At 44.1% G+C, this 21,160-nt stretch overlaps 1 protein-coding gene across 1 annotated transcript in view; it reads right to left on the bottom strand.

Annotated features, from left to right (window-relative positions):
* The window catches only part of rem2 (RAS (RAD and GEM)-like GTP binding 2), a gene marked incomplete at its 5' end in the record, with an annotated part of 54,608 nt that overhangs the window by 20,086 nt on the left and 13,362 nt on the right, over positions 1 to 21,160 (bottom strand). The gene's annotated exons all lie outside the window — the stretch shown is intronic.

Consider the following 21,160-nt stretch of genomic DNA (forward strand, 5'->3'; position numbering starts at 1 on the left):
AGCTAGTCCATGAAGTGAGCCAACGAGTATCACTATTACACGTGCCCCAGGCAAAACATGTACCCATGTGACCAGCATTGTCCTATAGTCTGCGTTGAAGGGGCCAGATATAGAGACGGTGAACCAGTGGAAAATACAGCTTTACCGAGTGTTAAAAGACCACTTTTCAACCTATCTTCATATAATAGGTCCTCACTAATAATCATGAAAGAAGTCTGTGTCTCATAGGAGGGCTGTGGGCAGTTCAGAAACCGTCCTCCAGTGACATCATCGATGGGGAATACAAGCTAATAGAAACTGCAGGCTTTCTAGTCCTGACAAGTTGCAATGCGAAAATGGAAGCCATCGTTCTCACGATAATGAAAATCTAAACATTTTTGTAAAAAAAAAACTCTGCCTAATGATGATGTGACTGGAGGACGGTTTCTAAACTGCCCACATCCCTCCTATGAGACACAGACTGAGTAGAAAAAAATTGTGCCATTTTATCATGATTATTAGTGAGGACCTATTATATGAAGATAGGTTGAAAAGTGGTGACCTGCATGGCGTCACCGATTATTTGTTACGTTTTCAAAGCCTAAATTACAGTAGTGTCTTCTCACCATGTTGCCTTTTTATAGTGGCAGAACCCGAGGCTGCGTTTATGACATCACAACCAGAGGACCCCTGCAGTGGTGGAAAAGGTTTTACGGAAGTAAAAGTGTCAATTACTGCAATGTAGAACGGAACACTGTCCCCTCCCCTCCCAGTGAGCTGTGGCGTCCCACAAGGAAGCATACTAGGGCCTTTACTGTTCCTAATTTATGTTAACGACATGACTTCAGCTTGTGACTGCAACTTGTTCCTGTTCGCAGATGACTCAGCACTGCTGGTCTCGGACAGGAACAAACTGCAGGTTGAAAAGACCCTCAGCTCTGAACTCGGTAGAATCTGCACCTGGCTCGCTGATAACAAACTATCCTTACACCTGGGAAAAACTGAATCCATCCTCTTCGGATCAAATAGTAAACTCAGCAAGGCAGATGGCTTCTTGGTTAGAGTGGGTGACAATATTATCACACGAAAAGATGAAATTACCTACCTAGGTTCCATCCTGGAGGCCAATCTTTCCGGTGATAAAATGGCCACCAACGTAATCAAAAAAGTCAATCAAAGAACAAGATTCCTTTACAGGATCTCCTCACTGGTCAGCAAAAACACCTTGAAGACCTTAACAGGAGCCCTCGTACAAGGTTTCTTTGACTATGCATCCACCTCTTGGTACCACAGCACCTCAAAGGCCCTTAAAACAAGGCTCCAGACCTCTCAAAACAAACTGGTCAGGCTCCTACTTGGCCTCACCCCCCGAACCCACCTCACCCCTGCCCACTTTGACAGGCTGGGATGGCTTAGGGTCGACGACAGAGTACAGCATCTTGCAATGGGTCTGGTCCACAAGATTCGATACACCACCAAGATACCCATGTACCTGTCTAAATACTTCCTTAATGTAAACGAAGTCCACACCCACAACACCAGAGGGAGTGCAACAAACCATGTACAACCCAGATTCGGCACAAACAAGGGACTAAATTCTTTTCGCTCCTATGCCACCAAAATGTGGAACGCCCTACCAACAGTCATTAAGACATGTGAATCCCTTGACTCCTTCAAAACCGCTCTCAAAGGGCACCTACGGATGGCTGCAATTCGAAACTGGCCTCTGTAAAATCTGAATCCCCCCCACCCCCCCATCCCATTTTCCCTCACTGTATATAGTATCTTTTCCCTTTTTTGCTTCCCATATGATGAATTCCTGTTCTGTTCTTTACCTACAGAGAAATGTCTATTTGTATGTCTCTAAATGTTTGTATGTCTTTAAATGTTTTGATGAATTGAACAATGTGGACCCTGTTGTAAACAAGTGTAATGCTTAATTGGGTCGTCCACTCACAGTTGACAGTCTTTGTATTGAGTTTGTGCTTAAAATGTACTGTAAATTCTACAAACTGTTAATAAAGATTTCAATCAATCAATCAATACTCAGTTACAAGTAAAAGTCCGGAATTCAAAATGTACTCGAGTAAAAAATATTAATACAAATATTGGCATCAAAATTTAAATACCAAAGGTAAAGGTAAAAAATATTTAGAAAATAGCAGATGCATCGCGATGCATTGTGTTAGGGTTAGAATTGTGTAGATCGGCTATTTTCTATTTTTCAATGAATCTCGTTCATTCGTCTTAGTACAGTACTTAAATAAATGTACTTAGTTACTTTCCACCACTGGAAGACCCCATTATGTCCTCATTATGTCCTCATTATGTCAGTGTACTTCATCAGAGGTCTTGAAAGGGCCTCCAAAATGGAACTTCATTAGCCTTTAAAAAGTGGTGGCCGGCATCGTGTCCTGTCTGTCACAGTGTGGGTCTGCCAGGAGGTACGAGCATGTCCTTATCTCTGTTGGTAATACACTCTCCCACTATCAGTATATTGCTCGCTACCGCCCGCACGTGCACACACGCACGCACGCACACACGCACGCACCCCGGCGCCTGCTCATCCTTCTCGTGTCTCTCCTGAGAACACAGCAGGGGCTCTCTCACACACACACACACACACACACACACAACTCAATATTTATATTAATATATAATATAACGGCAGATACGGTCAAGTTTGTTCTCATGATTCCGTCCTTACAGTTTGGCTCAGCACCAACAAAGGAGTATTTGGAGGATTATTTTTCTTTGAATGTCTCTCTCTCTCGCTCTCTCTCTCTCTCCTCTTATCCTTTTCCCTCATATGCTTCTCGTCGCCGTCTCTACTTCTATCTCTCACCCATCTCTCTGTCTCTACCGTTTTACTGGGGGAACGGTGGTGGACGGTGAATGTCAAAGGTAAATGCAATATGCGATTACGATTTTGATCTTTCAAGTGCTCCTTTGGGAGGATTAGGTCCAGTATGTGTACGTCTGTGTTGTGCAACATGACAGCTGCTGATATGTTCTTTAGCAGGCCAGAATTATGATTTTTCATTTGGAAACTACATACATTTTGTACAGCATCACAAGGTCCAGTCAATAACAGACATGATACACCTCTCCCCCAATACCAGAAACCAAAGTATCGAGGCACACGGACTCAGCAATGTAGTCAGACGACATTTTATCCGACCTGTAAATATGAGACTAACACAAGGAAAATGAATGTTTGTTTTTTCTGACATTCACTGCCTGGAGAACAGCTGATATTCACTGTCCTGGCTAAGGTCAGTGCAGGCTGGGGAGGCTTATCAGCCAGAGCACAGGAGTCTATCCCCATTTCACTCTAGACCCCTGTGGGGTGGATGGCTGCATGGGCTGGAGTGCAACAGCCATCAGTTCCCAGTAATTACTCCACAGCTCGCTGCACCCAAGCAAGCCATATACACCGAGTTGGTGCTTGGCTCCAAAACTATGGAATGAACTTGCATCAGAACTGCAGACTCACTCACAGACCCTAGTTTGTGCGTGCGTGTGTGTGCGTGCATGTGTAGGCTGCTCAACAGTGCCACTTTAGGTCACCCAGCGGTATTGCAGCTCTTCATATACTCCAAACATACATAGGGGCATATAGTCCACAGTCAGTGGAGCGGTGTGCACTGCTCAAAAAGGGAAGTGGTGATGCCCCCAGAGGCAAAAACATATTTAATTATTATTTTAACCAAATGGGTTCCCAGATGGCCTGGAGGATAACAACAGTTGTGGACAAAGTACTCAAATGTTTAACTTAAGTAGACGTACCAATACTGCACTGTAGAAATACTCTGTTACAAGTAAAAGTCTGCGATTCAAAATGAGCAAAAGTACAAAAGTATTGACATTATTGACAGTATTTCAAAATGTACTTAAAGTACCAAAAGTAAAAGCACTCATTGTGCAAATGAATGAATGAATTAAGCAAATTAGAACTAAAGCCCCATTGAGGGCTTATATGGTGAGGTAGGGGAAAATAGCCAATAATGAGTTTTTGCACAAAATAACACCTGGTCCACTTTGGTGCAGACTTAACAACTATAACGGAAGGTAAGAAAGCCTTCTAGCATGAAATTCTCCTTTAATAGCCTACTACTGGAACTAAAGACAGAATTACATCAAATACTCGTGGGCAGAATTCCATGAAGTGAAAGACACATTGATTGAAAGGTGCCTTTTTTTCCAAACAATGAACCATGGAGCCAGCCGCGGTGAGCGATGAGTTGACAGAAACGGTATGGCAGCAACATAAACAGCTATTAGCAGAGACGTGCAGACATAGACATCATCATCTCACATAGACATCAGCCCCTGCCTTTTTACCCGTCTGTAAAACAACTGCCCTCTCCAGACCACAAATGCAGCGTTTACTACATGGTGAAAGAAATACAAATGCCCTCCTCTCCTTTCCATGCCATACCGGAAGGAAGGCAGCATTCAGGAGAATTGCTTTTTTTCCCCCCGAGGTCTCCTGAACTTGAACACAGTATTTTCTCCTGAACTTGAACACAGTATTTTCTCCTGAACTTGAACACAGTATTTTCTCCTGAACTTGAACACAGTATTTTCTCCTGAACTTGAACACAGTATTTTCTCCTGAACTTGAACACAGTATTTTCTCCTGAACTTGAACACAGTATTTTCTCCTGAACTTGAACACAGTATTTTCTCCTGAACTTGAACACAGTATTTTCTCCTGAACTTGAACACAGTATTTTGCGTTGAACAAATTTGTTTAGAATTCCATGTCATATATACACCACATCTCCACTAGCTAAACAGTGCTGGGTTGCGCCCCGAAAATAGCTGATCTACAAGCTCTCAACGCATCGCAGCGCGACACGTTGTGAGCTTGTAGATCTGCTATTTTTGTCGAAAAGTGCCCCCTTACGGGATTTCAGCCCCTGCCCCTCTAACACTCTCTGCACGGCTATTGGACCAGTAGTTTCCAGTATCCGCATGCAACACATGTACTGTATACAGGCTTTTGAGACATTTGTGTGCTGCCTATATTAATATAGGCAGCACATGTTCTGCTTTTAATCCAAAACCGGTAACCCAAGAGGATATGTTCTATTGTTCTTGTTCTTGGTCTGCTTCTGTGATTTGTGTCCTGTAATGTATCTTCTGCAATGTATTGTGTTTATGTCTTGTCTGTGTCTTGAACGGTGACGTCATGAACGCAAAACAAATTTCAGTGCAAGCTGACAATAAAGTTGTATCCTATCGTATTATATCGTATCGTATCGTACATCCATGACACTACTGAAGGTGAATTCCTAACCTCCGGAGAGCTTTAGCCCATTTTGGGCGGGAACCACTTTTGGTGTTAGCATTATGTTATGCTTTAGCTATTGAAAAATAGCAGATCTACAAGCTCATAACGAGCTTGTAGATCTGCTATTTTAGAAAAATCGAAGAACGACTGACATAGAAACATAGCTTTTTCAGAAAACTGTCAGGATGTAGAAGACATTTTTAGAATCTGATCTCAGGTGAAAATGGGTTAGAGATGTAAAAAAAAAGAATCACACATATCCTGCCTGGTGGCCAGCGGGGACCGGCCCGCAGCCCCCCGAGAGCAGGAAATGCATGATGAGCCCCTGGCACTCTATCTCTCTGACAGAGTGCAGGGCGAGGGGGGGACGGGGGGAAACGAGGAGCCAAGAAGAGACTTATAGAGGAGAGGAGAGGGGCTACTGGCGCGGAAAGGAGCTCGGCCACCTGTCACTGTCTGATCAACTGATGGGACCAGGAGTAGAAGATAGAGGGGGGGGGAGGGGGAGAGAGAGAGAGAGAGAGAGAGAGAGAGAGAGAGAGAGAGAGAGAGAGAGCTTTGTGGGCATGAAGAGGAAGAACACAGAGTGAACATCGATTGTAGACGTTGTGGTGAAGGGCTCTCGGGAGGAAAATTGTAATAAAGTAACAAGGAGGCTTTAATGTCAAGCCGATCGAGACACAGTACAGTATATATTCTCTCAAGCAAGCCCATCTCTTCCATAATAAGTTAATTTGCTCCAGACACGTTCTGAAATTCAGCCCGTTAAGATTTGAGAATCCACCGGAAAAGCTCTTCGGACAGGAAAGGTATAATATATGAAATAGGAAAATGTATTCCCCCTCTGCAGCATAACCGTGGCAGGCCATTGCGATGCTAAGCTGTGCATGTCTATCTTAAACCTGGCGATAGCTATAACGTAGAAGATATGGCGACCGTACAGATTGAAGAAGAGACCGATAGTTATTAGCGATGTCTCCGTGGCAAGAAGGAACGGCATGCATGGCATGGACTTTTCCCACAGCTAAACGAAAGAGCAAACGACTAAACATCAGTTCAAAGATTGTTGGACAAACACTTCAGAGGCTCTACACATCCACGTATGAGAACATCATCCTCAGGTTAGCAAGGAACATCACCTCTAATACTAGCCATGTTTTGAGTATACCTGTAGCCTATAGGTCGCTGCCTTCAGGAAGGAGATATTTTTAGTGACTGAATTTATACTCGAGAACCGTCTTATTTTGAAAGCGGTTTCACTCGGAAACGGAGAAACAGGAAGTGTAAAATCGCGATATGCAATATGTCCCGCGAATGTTATTTAATACACCCAAAACAAGCCGCAAATCAAGCTTGTTTTGATGAAAAACGCAGCCTGGAACAAGAATCCAAGATATTCGGATTCAAAACAATCCGTTCCCTTAGACAGCATAAGACCGCAGACTTTTCACTACTGTTTTTTCCCCCTGTTTACTTCATATACAGACGCGTGCAGAACAGAGTTGTGAAACGTAATAAAAAAAAGACGATCTGGGCAGTTGGTGGTTAAAACCGTCTGTTTCCCAGACGGCCTCTGTCTAAACCCATTCTGCTAAACCCATTCTGCTATGGTCGCCTGCACAACCTTTTACCATAAAAATGTAGGGCAGACAGGCAATAACATTGCAGTGGTTTATCAAATACAGCAAAGACAGGCATGCACTTGTCTTTACAATTGGTCACAGAAAATCATTTTGTAAAGCTGAATATCTTTACAGCTGATTTTTCATTTTTTTTTTTCATTTTGCAAAGTTCCAAAACACCCGAATGAAAGCTTTTTCATTGTATTTTTACTTTCCATTTCTGCTCGCCAATTAGTTTTCAAGCGACTGCACAGAGAATAATGATGGCAGAATATTTAACTACAGATGGGCAGGTGGAAGCATTTGGGAATTGCGGAAGCTGTCTGTCTATAAAGAGTAACTCAAGACGAGGTCCATTCGGCTCACAGAGTCTTCCCCCACTCGCTCTCTCTTGGCAGCGTCCCTGTTCACTGAGCAGGCCATCTGTTAACACCCACCCCTTTACACACACACACCCCTTTACACACACACACACACACACACACACACACACACACACACACACACACACACACACACACACACACACACACACACACACACACACACACACACACACACACACACACACACACACACACACACACACACACACACACACACACGCACACACCCACACAGTGTTTGTGCAATATCATACAGCATCCTCGTACAAACAGACAGACACTTCTTCAGACTATATAATCAATAAATGAAAACATAACGTGCACTTGGGCCGGGCATTCTTTTGTAAACAACGCACGCTCAGAATATTGGCATTTGTCAGCGGTTTACGGCGTCATATCAATACAAATATAATTGTCGCGGTGCACAATCAGCACATGAACAACGTACAGTAGGCTACAGGCAGTGTTTGGTACATCGTACATGTCTTTATTGATCATTAATGCGATCCAGCTGGCAGACCATAAACTGATTGACATGCTGCCGACACCAAAAGCGACATCGTTGTGTCGTTACTTGACAACGATGGAATGTGGACATTGTCGACTCAACAAACGTTCAACAAATTGAACCACATTTAGTTTTAGTCATATTTTAGTCATCTGAAATGCTCTATGTCTAGTTTTAGTCGACTAAATCTACCGTTTGCAGGTCTTGATGCCGTCGTAATGGCTGATTTTACGCTTGCTGAAAATAGCCGATCTACAAGCTCACAACGCGTCACGCTACGTCGCGTTGTGTTGCGTTGCGAGCTTGTAGATCGGTAAAATTACTTTTGTCTTTTACTTATACTGGATTGTCCACTCCCTTTCTAACATTTTAGTCTAGTTTTTATTTGTTGACGAAATTGTCAATATATTTAGTCTTTTTTCATCATAGTTTTAGTCATCATAGCTTAGTTTTCATTGCATTTCCATTTAGTTTTCGTCAGTGAAAAAAGGTAGTCGACGAACATTTTCCGTCATAGTTTTGGTTGACGTAATCAGCACTGCAAGGCAGGTATAGTCCGACCATAGACATATAAACGTAGACGCCCTTTCCGGCCGGCTCTGAGTTGCGTGTCACAATTGAAGGCACAATTTTCCTTACAAAGCATTTGCCTTCAATGAACCCTTCCGCGTGCGTAACTTAAGTCCCGGGATAGACGCGCTGCGATTGGCCAGAAGTCACTTGAGTGACAGCGAGAGACATGGAGGAGTCGCATGAGTGACGTCACTCGACGCAGCGTGCCTTCAGCAAACGCCTTCAGCACTTCTAAATAAGAGAGCTGCCGAAGAACTGTTGCTTTGTGTTCATTCTTTAAAGTTTTCTGTTAGTAATCCCCCCCCCTGGCTCTGATGTTGTATTAATAACTTTGATGTTTGTGTTCGTTTGTTTGTCTTTGTTTCATATTGTAATGTATTGTAATGACTGTTATAAAGGTTTATTAACCCATTCTGAACGGGCACCCATTTTGGTGTTAGCACTATGTTGTGCTTTAGCTATTGAAAAATAGCAGATCTACAAGCTCATAGCGCGCCACCGAGTGGCGCGCTAAGAGCTTGTAGGTCTGCTATTTTTGAAAAATCGAAGAACGACTGACATAGAAACATAGCTTTTTCAGAAAACTGTCATTTTCAAACATACATTTTTTGAATCTGATCTCAGGTCAGAATGGGTTAAGAAAGAACGCCTCCAGCGCTGCACTTCCGCTTGACTTCATGCCTTCGACACGTCGCTCCAATGAACCGCAGCGGCCAGTGAGGCATCTATATTTTATAATATCTATGATTCCGACAGCCTCGAGAACCACGCACGAGCAGTGCAATGGCCATGCCTGAGACACTGTCGGGAATCTGTTATAATCCAGTTTGAAATCACATGGTCAATGTCCAAGCTGATAACTTCATCAGCATACAGTAGGATGCAAAAGGTCGCTTTTTGCATCAGCCAAAGGTACCTGACCATTAAGCATCTAATGTCATCTTTTTGTTTCTGCACAATAAATAAACAGTACACAAAGGTTAGTACAGGTGAGAAAAGAAACCCATAAAAAAGGGCTTATACATGGTTCTCACCTAAGATAATAAACAAATAGTAAGTAGACAAAGTGACCATTCATACTCGATTGTCAAAAACCAACATTTCCATGATCCCTCATCGGTAAAATGTCTCCCTAACTTCCCTAAAACAGACACAGGACTTGACACACTGTTGTGAAGATACTGCTGCTACTACTCTCTGATTCTTAATTATTCCATGTTTATTCTTTGTATTTTGCATTATACCGTATTGCTATTCTCATTGTAAGGTAGGCTAAAAATACTTCATTTCATATTTTCATTTCATATTTATTTATTTCATTATGGTTTTACATGATTATCCCATTCTGACCGGGCACCCATTTTGGTGTCAGCATCATGTTATGCTTTAGCTATTTAAAAATAGCAGATCTACAAGCTCATATCGCGCCACCGAGTGGCGCGATACGAGCTTGTAGGTCTGCTATTTTTGAAAAATCGAAGAGCGACTGACATTTTTAGAATCTGATCTCAGGTCAGAATGGGTTCATCAGAGCAGGAAGAAGATAAATCTTTATACTGCCTGCAGCACTGCCTGAGGAACAATACAGTACTCTTATGTAAATGTATACAAGATGTAGTGATAAAGAAACCTTGAAAGCTTTAACCTTAACGATACCACGCCTCCTTTTCATCCTGATAAATTATTGTCCAATCACACAACATAATGTGTGCTTGTGAAGAAAGGGAGATGGAGTGCAACCATTAGTACAGTAAATGCACACAGATTCCAATCTCTAGATTTCCCTGTAGTTACTACAGCTTTCAGGGTTTTTTTTTTTTACATGCTTTTTCATTTCTTGGAACAATTATTTGATGAGATGAGATTCTAAAAATGTCTTCTACATCCTGACAGTTTTCTGAAAAAGCTATGTTTCTATGTCAGCCGTTCTTTGATTTTTCTAAAATAGCAGACCTACAAGCTCGTAGCGCGCTATGAGCTTGTAGATCTGCTATTTTTCAATAGCTAAAGCATAACATAATGCCAAAAATGGGTTAATTAGCTATATTCACATTTCTGCTATTGGAGCTCCACGTATAATGCTCAGGAGCAGGATAACGCCTCCCTCCAATCAAGTCACTTCAGAAATCTTCCCCGCTTTTATCTCACATTCTGAGTATTTCCCCCCATTTCTTCTTCTCTCTAGTCTTTCCTTTTCACTGGCTGGAGTTAAGCCCCTTTCGGAGACCCTGAAAGAGCCGTTCTCTCAGTCTGTCTCTGGATGTCTGTGCACATGTCTTCCTCTGAGGCTGTCTGTGAATTTCTACTTTGTCCATGACCAATGCATGCAAGTATGCCTTTGTATGTAATGTATGTGTGTGTAAAGTTGGTTGTGAGGGGCTTACAAATGGCCGGCCTTTCCAAAAGGAGAGCCAAGCAGTTAGCAAGGTATTCTGCTCAGTTTCAGCCATTATAGGAAGCCGCTCAATTTGGAGGAGGCGTTGTTTCCTTCATCCATGATTTATGTCTGCTGCCCTGTGTCCGACATGTCAGCTGTACTGTATTTAACGATGCTTTGCCGTCCATGCACGTTGTAACTGGCTGCTCTCCTACTGTCAAACTGCACTGGCAGTCCTTTGTACAAGGTGTGTGTGTGTGTGTGTGTGTGTGTGTGTGTGTGTGTGTGTGTGTGTGTGTGTGTGTGTGTGTGTGTGTGTGTGTGTGTGTGTGTGTGTGTGCATCCCGCCACAACATATTCCCCACTGGAACACCGTGCCTGCTTTTAATAAAATACTTCACAGCGGTTGATATAGCAAGGTTAGCACAAAGCAGCTTAAAAGGTTCACATGTAAATGTGCCCTCGTCTCCCCCGTCACCACACAATGCACACTCAGAAACATGCAAAAACATGCAAACTTATACACACTGTACATAAATTATATCCGGTACATGGAAACACTATTAAGCAACCATGTTCCTTCCACAGTAGTCCTAGAGAATTCTATAATAATATGGCGATCTCCACATACCAATTTTTAAATGCAAGGTATTATTAATTGGATGTGTCCCCTTTAGTTGTTGTTGGGAGTATTGCCAAGTACTGTATATTTGCACATGTATATTTGTACATTTGCACACCTGGAATTCAGCCCCTATATTTATTAACCATCCTAACCATTACTTAGTAACTAGGAGCAGTGGGGAACTATAGAACAGCGCTGCAGGGGAGCAGGTGGGGTTCAGTGTCCTTTAGTGGGGAACTATAGAACAGCGCTGCAGGGGAGCAGGTGGGGTTCAGTGTCCTTTAGTGGGGAACTATAGAACAGCGCTGCAGGGGAGCAGGTGGGGTTCAGTGTCCTTTTAGTCTCACGTTGCCTTTTCAGTCTGGAGCCTCCTCCCCACTTCAGTCATACAGTCTGGAGCCTCCTCCCCACTTCATACAGTCTGGAGCCTCCTCCCCACTTCAGTCATACAGTCTGGAGCCTCCTCCCCACTTCAGTCGTACAGTCTGGAGCCTCCTCCCCACTTCAGTCATACAGTCTGGAGCCTCCTCCCCACTTCAGTCATACAGTCTGGAGCCTCCTCCCCACTTCAGTCATACAGTCTGGAGCCTCCTCCCCACTTCATACAGTCTGGAGCCTCCTCCCCACTTCAGTCATACAGTCTGGAGCCTCCTCCCCACTTCAGTCATACAGTCTGGAGCCTCCTCCCCACTTCAGTCATACAGTCTGGAGCCTCCTCCCCACTTCAGTCATACAGTCTGGAGCCTCCTCCCCACTTCAGTCATACAGTCTGGAGCCTCCTCCCCACTTCAGTCATACAGTCTGGAGCCTCCTCCCCACTTCAGTCATACAGTCTGGAGCCTCCTCCCCACTTCAGTCATACAGTCTGGAGCCTCCTCCCCACTTCAGTCATACAGTCTGGAGCCTCCTCCCCACTTCAGTCATACAGTCTGGAGCCTCCTCCCCACTTCAGTCATACAGTCTGGAGCCTCCTCCCCACTTCAGTCATACAGTCTGGAGCCTCCTCCCCTCTTCAGTCATACAGTCTGGAGCCTCCTCCCCACTTCAGTCATACAGTCTGGAGCCTCCTCCCCACTTCAGTCATACAGTCTGGAGCCTCCTCCCCACTTCAGTCATACAGTCTGGAGCCTCCTCCCCACTTCATACAGTCTGGAGCCTCCTCCCCACTTCAGTCATACAGTCTGGAGCCTCCTCCCCACTTCAGTCATACAGTCTGGAGCCTCCTCCCCACTTCAGTCATACAGTCTGGAGCCTCCTCCCCACTTCAGTCATACAGTCTGGAGCCTCCTCCCCACTTCAGTCATACAGTCTGGAGCCTCCTCCCCTCTTCAGTCATACAGTCTGGAGCCTCCTCCCCACTTCAGTCATACAGTCTGGAGCCTCCTCCCCACTTCAGTCATACAGTCTGGAGCCTCCTCCCCTCTTCAGTCATACAGTCTGGAGCCTCCTCCCCACTTCAGTCATACAGTCTGGAGCCTCCTCCCCACTTCAGTCATACAGTCTGGAGCCTCCTCCCCTCTTCAGTCATACAGTCTGGAGCCTCCTCCCCACTTCAGTCATACAGTCTGGAGCCTCCTCCCCACTTCAGTCATACAGTCTGGAGCCTCCTCCCCACTTCAGTCATACAGTCTGGAGCCTCCTCCCCACTTCCGTTTCGTCTTTACAGTCGCGCAACATTTTTCCTGACATGAATAGAAATCATCTAAGCATATATATCTTACAGCTTAGAAAAGGAATTACAAAAATAATTGAGTACCCGTAATTTCCGGACTATAAGCCGCCACTTTTTACCCATGATTTGAACCCTGCGGCTTATACAACGGTGCGGCTAATCTATGGATTTTTACAGCTGCATGACGCAGAGCCATCTAAGGCTCTGAGCTAACGAAACGGCCACTAGGGGGCCACCTGCGGCTTATAGTCCGGTGCGGCTTGTATACATACATATTTGGGATTTTCCCTAAATTTGGCTGGTGCGGCTTATATTCAGGTGCGCCTTATAGTCCGGAAATTACGGTACTCGGATTTCGGAAGGTGTATAGTTCCAGACTCTAGCATTCAGAGATTGTAAATGGTAAATGGTGCATTTATATAGCGCCTTTATCCAAGGCGCTTTACATACTGTAGATTGTGCTACATTCACCCATTCACACATGCATTCATACACTGATTGCGGCGGAAGCCATGCAAGGTACCAACCAGCACATCGGGAGCAATTTGGGGTTCAATTCAGTGTCTTGCCCAAAGACACTTCGACATGTAGCCAGGAGGAGCCGAGATTCGAACCGCCGACCCATGGATCATTGGACGACCTGCTCTACCTCCTGAGCCACAGTCGCAGTGGAATAGTTGTCTGGCTACGCGAGACTATAGTGCCCTTTTCAACACTAAGCCAGGAGCAGCTGGGGATCGAGCCGAGAACCAAACCAAACCCTTCAAATGTTTCCACACGGTTTAAACATTGAACACTGCATGGTGTAATGTTGTGTCTTCCTCTGTAATGTATTTTTGTCTGTCATTGATGTTTTTATGTGTGGCTGTAGCTGGGGTGAAAGCCTAAGACACATTTTCCTTGTGGACAATAAAGTTTACCTTGACCTTGGGAGATTCTCCTCAGTCTCTATTCTTGAGTGAATCATTTAGTGACTGTCTGACTTGTGAGTCTGCATTTCCAATAGAAAACTGATACTGCAGACAGGAGCTCTCTCTGCCTCCCGTCATGTCACTCTGCTGGGCTGTGGTTACACCGCTCTTTTCATGTGACTTCTGGAATCAGTGGCAACGCAACGCAAGCTCTGTGATCAGATTATAGCAGTTTATATTTCATGGTCCCGTGCAATATGTAAAGCTGAAGATAAAATCTCTGGAAAATGGCATTTCGTTTTCCTTCATACTTTGCAGATCTCGTGTAAATAAAATGTTTTTCTAGCCCCTATATAAAATGGTATATGGTAAAGGGGTGCATACTTAGTTTAGACTAGTCATTGGTTAGACATGGGTTAAGGTTTAGGTTTAAGTGTGCTGCCCCGTGGGAGGTTAGGGTTAGGGTGAGGGTTTGAGATCGGTTGTAGTTGTAGGACTAATGACTGGTCTAACCAATGACCATTTGGTTAGACCAGGCTTTATCCAAGGCGCTTTACATCGATTGTGCATTACATTCACCCATTCACACACCGATGCCGGAGGAAACCATGCAAGGCACCAACCTGCACATCGGGAGCAATTAGGGGTTCAGAGTCTTGCTCAAGGACACTTCGACACTAACTCTGGGGGAGCCCGGGTTCGAACTGGGAACCTTGCGGTTACCATCCGGCAACTCTACCCCTGAGCCACTGCCTCCCCAAACACAGTACCGACTACCAGCAAGCGGCAGTGTGCTCTGGCGCCCTGCCATGGAGGAAGGCACCCCGTAGTAGTAGTAGTCGGGTATATAATATAACACTATGGCTCAGTCCATCGTATCTCAACAATATCCAGCACCTCGTCGAGAGAGAAATGCTTCTGCCTGACATACTGTAATCCATCAGGAACGTGTTAACGTAGACATCAAAGGGCCCTTTTACCCGTCTGTAAAAACAACTTCTCTCTCCAGACCATGAATGCAGCATTTACTACATGGTGAAAGAAATACAAATGCCACTCCTTTCCATGCCAGGCAGCATTCAGGAGAAATGCTTTTCTCAGAAGTCCCCTGAACTTAACGCAGCATTTTGCTTTGAAAAAAATAATAATTAGAAATCCATGTCGTACACCACATCTCCACTAGCTAAAGAGTGCTGTTGCGCCCCGAAAAAGGCTGATCTACAAGCTCTCAACGCGTCGCGCTGCGACGCGTTGTGAGCTTGTAGATCTGCTAGTTTTGTCCAAAAGTGCCCCCTTACAGGATTTCAGCCCCTGCCCCTCTAACACTCTCTGCACGTGCCTGGCTATCCATCCATCCTCCAGACACGGCGATCTGTTTGTGCTCTCCTACTACCAGCAAGCGAGCACAATCATAACATGGGCAGGAGGCAGTCTCTGTTTGTGCTCTCCTACTACCAGCAAGCGAGCACAATCATAATATGGGCAGGAGGCAGTCTCTGTGGGTAAATGTCAGAGCCATGTGCCCCGCGTGCGCTGGAACAAGACAAGCCTCATGAAAGAGCACAGACTCAAAGGATGTGACAAGAGGTTCACTCCTCCTCCCGGCGTCCAGAACAATAGAGGGCATGAAGGGAATAGAAAGAGAGTCCGTGTCTATACCGGCACCGGTAATAATCGCTGTGTCGTCGTGTCCTAGTATAGCGGCTCTAACAGGGCACCATGCACAGCAATGGGCTGTTCACTGTTCACTGTCCTAGTATAGCGGCTCTAACAGGGCACCATGCACAGCAATGGGCTGTTCACTGTTGTGTCCTAGTATAGCGGCTCTAACAGGGCACCATGCACAGCAATGGGCTGTTCACTGTTGCCTAGATAAGGGGGTCGCGACCCCTAGGGGGGGGGGGGGGGGGGGGGCGCCAAATTATTATGGGGGGTCCCCAAATTATATATAAAAACTGAATGGCTGGAAAAGGGGAATTTAGAGATGACCTAGTACACATGCATAAACTTTCCTTAATGGTTATATCTGGTTTCAGTATTCATTTAAGATATATTTTCTCTATTATTAAGGATATTTTTGCAGTCAGTTTGTATTGGGGAGGGGGGTGAGGGGCAGGGCGGGGGTCGCAAGACATGGCCAAAGCATTTCCAGGGCAACAATGTAAATGCGCAGATGGTTTTGTTGAACATCTGACCTGCCGTGTTTAAGTCAATAACTGTGACCTGACTCCAAGGCACCGCTGCTCACTTCACACTGGGTCTGAAAGTCAGAGGCGCGTTCACGTGGAGAATCATTTGCATTTGCTCCCAAATGTCCAAAACTCTTCAAAATGGACCCACTTGAGAACTTGTAGATCAGTGAGAAAGTAAAGAGCTGACTCTCATGTGTAATGACTCAGAGCGTTAGTTTACAAAGTTTAACCTCACGACCAAACTTGAAATAGATAGAACATGAGCCCTTTCTACTGAACAATTGCTCACTCACCTTTGCAGAGGTAAAAAGATAATTTTTTATATCAGAGCTTTATTGATTACAGAGGGGCAATTTGTCCACCCTTCCACAGAATTGGAGTAATGGACACTAGATTCCATCCATACTGTATTGACTGCCTCATGTGATGTGACCTCGTGGCAAACACGCCTGGGAATAATTAGCCCATTCTGACCTGAGATCAGATTCATACGAGGTTTCCGCCGGACACACACTGGTCTGATGAACCCATTCTGACCTGAGATCAGATTCTAAAAATGTCAGTCGCTCTTCGATTTTTCAAAAAATAGCAGACCTACAAGCTCGTATCGCGCCACTCGGTGGCGCGATATGAGCTTGTAGATCTGCTATTTTTAAATAGCTAAAGCATAACATGATGCCGACACCAAAATGGGTGCCCGGTCAGAATGGGTTAGACTCTAAATGCTTCAAATGAAGATAAATAAACATGTATTGAATTTGTCTATGATATGTGTACAAGCAATAGGCCTATAGATCTTTGACATATTTCAAGTCTCTCTTTTTTATGTGTTGACAAATATTGGGCACATACAGTACATATTTTATTTGAGGTTTGGCACGAGAATAGCCATTGATTTAGCATGAAGAATAAGAAATTCTAATGACATACACAAGCTTTTTGGTCCCATGTAAGCAGACGTGAGAAAGAGCGGATCGACCTCCGTCAAAATTCACGGACGACAAAAGAAAAAAGATCAATTCATTAGACTTAGTAATGTGGGAGTTTCTTATACGTAACTAAATCTGAGGGCAAACGGCTTGGTTAATTCAGGCCCATTGTCTTCAATTTCAGTCAGACAACTCACGAATAGATTTACCAATATTTATTACAGAATGAGTAATGAGTGTTCATGTGATATTTGACTTGGCGTTCGGCTCTGCTGTATTTTCTCCCTGCTCGGCACGATTAAGCACCCTTATAGATCTTTAACTCTTGAGGGCGTAAAATGGACCCGCACGGGTTTCATTTTACATTCTCAAGAGTTAAATTATTGTTAACCCATTCTGACCTGAGATCAGATTCATACGAGGTTTCCACTGGACACACACTGGTCTGATTAAACATCTGCATTACTTCATTTACAAGAGGTCTACACAATTAGAGAACGTAGAAGAATTGTTACTTTGATCAACATTTGCCAAAAGCATATGGAATTGTAGACAAAACCGTATCCAACAACGACTAAATATTCTTTAGTTTTGGGTCCGAGAGGCTAAATCTCATCAAATGGTGGTCCCGTGGCTCGAGTAAATAATGGGCCTTGAAATGAAAAGGGTGGAAAAGCACTGGCCTAGAGTCACTACAGGGCACTCTGTGTGACCATGTTCAATATGTCTTGTCCTGCCCAGAAGAGCAGGCAGGGCCATCAGCTGACATATATGGCACAACTGGGCCTTATTGCTTATACAGCTTAAAGCCACAGCAGTGCACGTCATCCGGACGTCATCCGGTGTTGCTGCAGGTTACTCGGGTTCACACACACACACTTCAGCACATCACTCACTCACACATTACACTGACCACACTTTAACGCTCTCAGGACGCGGAACCCCTTTTGGTGCTTTAAAGCATTATGTTATACTTTAAGTTATTGAAAAAATAGCAGATCTACAAGCTCGTAGCGCGGCACTACAAGATCATAGCGCAAGCTTGTAGAACTGCTTTCTTTTTTTTTCGCGAAAATGTGGCGCAAATCTTTGAACATATATTCTTTCAGAGCAAACTTTTTTTTAACTCAAATCTTTGCTTCTGGGGGCTCCCTGGAACAACATATTTTCAGATGGGGGGCCAATGTCATAGATATTTGGGGTCCTTGACATGAATCTGTTTGAGAACCACTGACATAGAAACATGGGTTTTTCAGGAAACTTTCAGGATTTTGAAGATTTTTTTTTAAATGTCGACGTCAAGCCTTAACGGGTTAATGCAGCCCAGCATTAATATCAGATGTCATTTGGATCACTCAACTCTTATCTGTAATCTACCCATCAAGTGTTGCCGTCATGAGAAATACAGGTCTATCTTTTGGTATATATTAGAAGCCACACAGAAGTCTGAAGTCTGAGGTCTTCGGACATGGAACTCCTCACCATCCGTCACGCAGAAAGGCGGACCCTCGGCGATAGAGCCTTCTACGTGGCGGCCCCTGCCCTCTGGAACTCTCTCCCCTTGGAGATCCGCCAGACTCCCACATTGAACTCTTTCAAGTCTGCACTGAAAAGACATTTGTTCACTCTGGCTTTCGGCAACTAGTTTGTTTTTAGTTTTTCGTCTTGTAAAGCGTCCTTTTCTTAGCTCTTGTTGCAGTCTCCACTCGCTCCCCTCTCTTTCTCTCCTGAAGGAGAACGGTATAGATTCTTATTCTTATAGGACCTTGGCCTGCAGCCAGCAACTCACAGAAAATGCAGGCCAGGAGAAATCGATAAGGTAAAGGCGAAGAAGATGAAGCAGAGAAAATTGGCGTGTGGGCGGCGGTGCAACTGCAGGCCCAGACCGCCCTGCCTCTGACGGTCACAATGAAGTCAATGAGAAAAAGGAGGTTGCGCATCAGCAATGGCTTTGAGTGGAGTGCTAAACCCAAATCCAGCATACAGTACATCAAAAAGTATAGGAATTAAAGAAATTCCAAAAGAAAGGTAGCACGTCTAAAATTTTAACCCATTTTGAGTGGGAACCCCTTTTGGTGTTAGAATTACATTATGCTTTAGCTATTGAAAAATAGCAGATCTACAAGCTCATAGCGCGCCACCGAGTGGCGCGCTACGAGCTTGTAGGTCTGCTATTTTTGAAAAATCGACTGACATAAAAAACGACTGACATAGAAACATAGCTTTTTCAGAAAACTGTCAGGATATAGAAGACATTTTTAGAATCTGATCTCAGGTCAGAATGGGTTAATTAAGTGGCGGGGCAAAAAAAAAGCTTTACGCGTTTCGGCTACGAGCCTTCATCAGAGCATTCACAAATTTCACATCAAGTCAATTCAAGTCTTTGAAGTCACAATAAAGTGACGTTGGCTTCTAGTATTCTTCTCTACATTACACACTTCAGCCCTATATAATATATACTGTACAAGCTCACAATGCGTCACATCTGATATTTTTTTCCATACCTTTTTAACGTGTGCATAATTAGTACTTTCTACTTTTGGTACGTAAAAATATATGTTTTTTGTGGCTTACAGTTTTATTTTATTTCATAGAGGGAGTCGAACCCGCGGCACACTGCCAGACTGAATTACCAGTCAAGGTACCTACTTTTGGTACTTTTAAGTACATTTTGATACCAATACTGTCTTGTTGTTACTGAAGAAAATGTTGAATTCCGGACTTTTTACTTGTAACAGAGTATTTCTACATTGCAGTGTACGTTTTCCAGCTCTCGGCTCTTAATATTGGCCCCTTATGGGCTGCTACTACACCACCCAATAAAAAAGGCATAATCTTATCTTAGAAGTCACATTTACATTATCTCTCTCTCTCTCCCCCCTCCCCCTCTCTCTGTCGCTCTCTCTCTCAACGCTCCCCTAAGGACGCATATTACTGAGGCCATCTGGCTTGCCCCCCCCCCCCCACACACACACACACACACACACACACACACACACACACACACACACACAGCAGGTTAACCTCACACAGCCAAGTGTCTACATCTGTGGACACCTGAACTCAGAACTCAGGCAAACACAGATGATGTCGACTGGCCTCAATCCTCTATACACACCATTACACGTGCGGTCCGCTTTCACAACAAACAAACACACGGTATAAGTAACACATGACACCAAACACACACACACACACACACACACACACACACACACACACACACACACACACACACACATTCTGGATTGATTTGACGAGTCCCGTGTTATTCATGGGGTGTCGTCTAGCCTCATGTATACACAGACGAACTAGACAAATAAAATACACTCCTCTCCCTTTTCTATGTAATCCACCTCCTTTTCTATGTAATCCACCTCCTTTTCTATGTAATCCACCTCCTTTTCTATGTAATCCACCTCCTTTTCTATGTAATCCACCTCCTGACAGAGATGGACAAACGCCACCGGCCAGAAGGTCACAGGGTCGATCACAGGTTCAATTCCCGGGTCGAGGTGTCCCTGAGACAAAGTAACTAGTAACCAACGTTTCCAAATAATTGTAGTGAAGTAAAAGTACAAATTGTGGCTCCGAGATGTAGTGAAGTAGAAGTAAAAGTATTGGAAATTGGAAATACTCCAGTAAAGTACAAATACCTAAGTAAAAGTACTTAGTTACTTTCCACCACTGCTTAGCAGATGGCGCGGCCATGTTTACGACAGGCAACAGGAAGTGAGCCATTTTCCTTTACTCCACGCATGGGGCTTTTGTGATGAAGGAAAGGGGAAGGGAGACTTTTTTTTCCTCCACTTTAATCCGTAATCTAAGAAAGAAAAACACACAAACACCACAATTATCTTTTCCCAAATTACATCCTGGAAGATTCTAAATATGTAGCCTAGCCTACATACGTAAATAAACGGACTCTTGAGTTGCTGTAGGGTACGTTGACTTCACTGAGACAAATTCCTTTGTATGTGCATTGTACAACCATACAGTAGCTGGCAATAATAATAATTATTATTATTTTTCTCCTTTTTTTTGCCTGATCAGACCTAAAAAGGTTGTTACGCCAGTTAAATAAAGT

The sequence above is a fragment of the Protomyctophum parallelum genome, assembly GCF_964188405.1.
Source record: "Protomyctophum parallelum genome assembly, chromosome: 14".
Taxonomy (NCBI): domain Eukaryota; kingdom Metazoa; phylum Chordata; class Actinopteri; order Myctophiformes; family Myctophidae; genus Protomyctophum; species Protomyctophum parallelum.